Consider the following 4,833-nt stretch of genomic DNA (forward strand, 5'->3'; position numbering starts at 1 on the left):
AGTCATCCTCCAAAATGTCCTTTGCACTCCTCCAAGCCCCCACACCCTTACCTCTGCTCCAAGACCCTTATCTCTAATTCCAGGAGGGCTCTTGGTACTCAACCTCGTAGTTTCCAAAAAGCACTAAAGTGCTACAAAAATCACATTTGCATACAATGCAGATTGAGGTTAAATCTTTATTCGGTTGATTGGTAGTTAACTGGACACTTCATGTGTGTGATCATGCAATAATGGAGAGAAAACTAGAGTGAAAGAAATCACCTGGCAACTCCAGCACAGTCCAGTTTCTGGAGGGAGCCTGTCCCACCTCTAACATTTTGAGTTCTCAGAACAAATGGATCTTTATGAGACACATGTAACAGAAACATGAGAGGATTGTCACTGGATTCCCAAGACTTATGTATAACAGTCTCAATGGAAATAAATAAATAAACAAAACCAGTTTACTCTGAGTCACAGCACCTCTATAAGGTATAAACCATTCCATGCTTTGATCCTTAACTATCCTGGTTCCTGGATGGAAAGATTGGCCTAACCATGGAATTTCCTGGTCTTGGTGGATTTATGACCAAAGATACAGAGGATGACCCAAGTTATAACTGCTGTCTGCACAGCAAATTCAATTATCCCAAATTCCAACACACCACCCTTCTTCCTTGTCCATCACCCCTTTCTTATCATAATCTTTCCTGGGCCATCAACCCCCACTGGATCATTTACACCCATATATAATCTTTCTGCAAGCACAGAGCTAAGAAGCTAGGTTGAGAACATCTCACTAGAGGGAGAAAGCTACATTCTTGTTTAAGAGCCACCATGACATAAATTCAGCCCCTGCCTACCCTAACCCTCACAAAGAGTAAGTAAATTAACCCTGTCCCTTCTTCCCAGCCATCTCCAAGGACAAAGAAAATAGCCTTAGGATATGAGAAGAATTTTTTTCCTAGCATTATTGCAGCCTTAGCTAACAGATAAAGCAAGGAAACTTCTGAATTAGTTTTATCTGCCATTGAGAAAACTCATCATTAGTCTGCCCTCTACTAGCCATCCTGGCCACATGGGGCTAAAAAATATCTCTCCATTATTAGGCATGATGGAATGGAAAGGGAATTGTACACGTTGTAAGGAATGGGTATTTATTCAGTCTTCACAGAGTACTGAGAATTTACTGCAAAACATCCTTGATAATGAGACAGAGAGAGAGGGGGAGGGATGAAGGGAGGGAGGGGGAGAGAGAGAGAGAGAGAGAGAGAGAGAGAGAGAGAGAGAGAGAGAGAGAGAGAGAGAGAGAGAGAGAGAGAGAATTCTCTGGAGATTAGGACCTCTTAGCCTGGTCCTGGTAATTCTTGCCTATAATCCTAGCTACTGAGGAGGCTGAGATCTGAGGATCACAGTTCAGAGTCAGTCCAGGCAGGAAAGTCCTTGAGACACTTACCTTCAATTGCCCACCAGAAAACCAGAAGTGGAGCTGTGGCTCAAAGTGGTAAAATACTAGTCTTGAGTGAAAAAGCTCAGGGACAGTATCCAGGCTCGGAGTTCAAGCCCCACCACTGACAAAAGGGAGGGGGGGGAGAGAATAGGGCATCTTACTGAGTTGGCCTTTTGGAGGCTAAGAAAGTACTGAGGTCAAATGGCTATGGGGAAGATTCTCCTACTTTCTCTTGGCTCAGGTCACCTCTCTTTTCCCTCCCTCTTTTCACTTCTGCTCTATCCCACCCCCTCCCGCCTCAAACCTCTCCTTATTTACCAGGTAAAATGTTCACAGGACCATGTCTGGTCTGCCTTAGCTAATGACCCTCACCCTTAGGCTAGTCTGGTCTGCCTTAGCTAATGACCCTCACCCTTAGGCTAATTTCCATGACTTCACACTGAGCACCCAAGAGTTTACTGGATATCTATAGATTAGCTACCCTAAGCTCAGGACCCACTGCCTGGGTCCAGGAAAGTCACATGACCCAGAGCCGGCTAGGTGTGTTCCTGATGGGTCTGTGGGTAGGCATGGCAGGCATAATGACTGGCCAGCCTGAGCCACCCTTACTGCCAAAGTCAGCACAGCATATACAGAATGACCCAGTGCGGCCTCTCCTATGAGCTGCTCAGCTGGGTTTCACCTAGAATCCTCAAATCATGTTATAGAATGTCTACAGATGTCATATTGCAATTACAACAGCACTGAGCCTAGCCTACTCTGTGGCATGGTGCAGGAGGTGGGGAGGGAGGAACAACCAGCAGGTGCAAAGTGCTGGGGGTTTTTTTCCCTTTAACCCCTGAGGTGGACATCATCCCCTCTAGAAGAGGGTTCCCAAACCCTGGAAGCCCATTACTAGCTGAACTTGGCTTCTGGCTTGTAAACACAACTTCTGGGATACTTAGACCCAGCAGCCCCTTCTTGAAGCTTAGTTTCCACAACACAGTGACTCCATTTCTTGAACCCCCAATCCATGGAAGACCCCACCTCAGAGCTGAAGCTGTTAAGCGTTCACAGCCTTTTTGAAGCCTCTCCCCTCATAGTTCCTGAAGCACACCTCACTGTCTGTATTGAGGTCACTAGGTATCTGTTACCCAGTCAGGGCCCATGATGTGGGGTGTCTATTTTCTTCTATATCTAGAGCTCTATATCTATATTCTATATCTATTACTCTATATCTAGAGCAATCCCTGTCCACTGTAGGTGCTAAGATGCTTCTTTGCTGTTGTTTTGAAAGTGCCTGGCTGGTTGTGAACCCCTGGATTCAAGCGATCCTCCTACCTGGGGAACACAGAGATTACTGGAATTCACAGGCAGATGGATTTTGTTGTTGTTTCTTTGTTTCGGTGTGTGTGTGGGGGAGGGTGGATCCCGGGACTCAGGTGCTAGGCAAGCCTCTACTAGTGGGCTATACTTTAATCCTCACACTGGATCTGGTAGAAATGGCACCCTGGGGAGACAGGCATGGGTCCCCCTTCAGGAAAGAAAGAAGCGACCCCCAGGGGGCCCCAGCACTGGGTGCCACCTACCCTACTTAGATCCTCTTTGTCAGGAAAGAGGAAGCTGCTGCTCTGGAGTTTCTAGAAATCTACCTTTACAACACTTGGCCGGCCAAAGAAAGGTTTTCAGTTTGTTTAATTTTATGAGAGGTTCCTGGAAGCCTCCCCGCCCCCCCCCGGGTGGAGACGCCCACCTGGCAGAGCCCGGACTCAGCTCCCTCCTGACCACCCAGGCCTGCGTCTGCCCGACGCCCCCCACCCACCCGCCCCCCTCCCTCCGGCCCACTGTGAATCCAGCCCATTTTAAATGCCCTTTGAAAAAGGTCTCTGTTTGGGTGAGCTCCTCGTGCCCCGCCTCGGGAGCGGCAGATTATCTGAAAATAGGTGTTATTGATTACAACCAGGTGGTCTTTGTGGAAAGGGGTCCACTTGAACCAAAATAAATATTTGACAGCACACCAGCACAAATAACAAGCGGGGGCTGTGCCGGGCGGGCGGGGCGTTCTCCGGGCCGAGCCGGCAGCCAGGCAGGCCTCTCCGGCCCCCGGCGGCTGCGGGGCGCGGCGCGGCGCGGTCCAGGATTGTGTTTCTTCAATTAGGACAGACGCCCGCAGGGGGCGGCCGGGGGGTGGGGAAGGCTGCCGGGGCGGCTGGCGGGGAGGGGAGCAGGGGGGGCGGTGGGGGGACGGCCGGGGCGGCCCGGGGGCTGGCGGGGAGGGGAGCAGGGGGCGGCCGGGGGGAGGGCGGCCGGGGCGGCCGGGGGGCTGGTGGGGAGGGGAGCACAAAGGCCCGGCCGGCTCCCGCGCTCCGGGCTCGCAGCCCACGGCCCGCTGCAGCCTCGAAGCCTGTTCAAGGCTCGCGATTGTATTTTCTTTGGCTTTCGAGCGCACTCCGTATTATTTATTTCTTTTCCCTCGGTTTTATTTTTGTTTTCCAGTTGCCGGCCGGGGCTGGATGCGGTCCATTCACCCCGCTGCTGCCTTGGAGCGCGGCACGCAGACAGCCGGAGCCGGCTCGGGCTCAGCCCCGCGGCCGCCCGGACGCCGCCGCCTCCCGGGGGGCGCGGCTGGAGCAAGTCGGGGGTGGGGGCGGGGTGCGAACGGGGCGCAGGGGCGGCCGGCGGGGGGGGGGCGCAGGGGAGGGCGCAGGGTGGGGGTGCAGGAGTAGATTGGGAACTGCGATCGGGGCGCAGAGGCGACTGGCGGGGGCGCAGGCGAAGGTGTAGGGTGGGGGGCGCAATAGACTGGGGGGTGCGATCGGGGCTCAGGAGCGGCTGGCGGGGGTGCAGGCGAGGGCGCAGGGTTGGGGGAGCGAGGAGCAGATTGGGGGATGCGATGGGGCGCAGGGAGGCTGGTGAGGGGCGCAGGCGAGGGTGTAGGGTGGGGGCGCAGGAGCAGATGGGGACAATGACGCAGAGGCGCAGAAGCAGGTGGCGGGCGTAGGGGGTGGATACTGGGGCGCAGGGGCAACTCGCGGGGCGGGTCACAGGTGAGAACGCCGAGTGGGAGCGCTGGGGCAGCTTGCAGGCTCAGCCCAGGGCGCGGACCGGGGCGCAGGGACGCAGGGCGCAGGATGGGGATACCGGGGCAGGTCGGGTCGAGGGGAGAAGCGATAAGGGCGCAGGGGTAGCTAGCGGAGAGGAGAGACAGAGTCGGGAGAGAGGGGAGCAGGGTTCTACAACAAGGTGTGAAGCGTGGGGAAGGGGTGCGGGGGAGGGGGAGCAGCGTGTCTGACGGGGCCACGGGAGTGCACTTTGAGATTGGGTCCCTTTTCAAATCCCATGTCAGGGCAGTAAAGGTAGTGTTTTCTTGGAAAGATAATGTTGGTTCGGGGTGAGATCCGGGGGTCGGTTCAGAAGGCAGCTGA

Source organism: Dipodomys merriami, unplaced genomic scaffold, assembly GCF_024711535.1.
Source record: "Dipodomys merriami isolate MVZ:Mamm:240054 unplaced genomic scaffold, mDipMer1.0.p SCAF_29, whole genome shotgun sequence".
NCBI classification, from domain to species: domain Eukaryota; kingdom Metazoa; phylum Chordata; class Mammalia; order Rodentia; family Heteromyidae; genus Dipodomys; species Dipodomys merriami.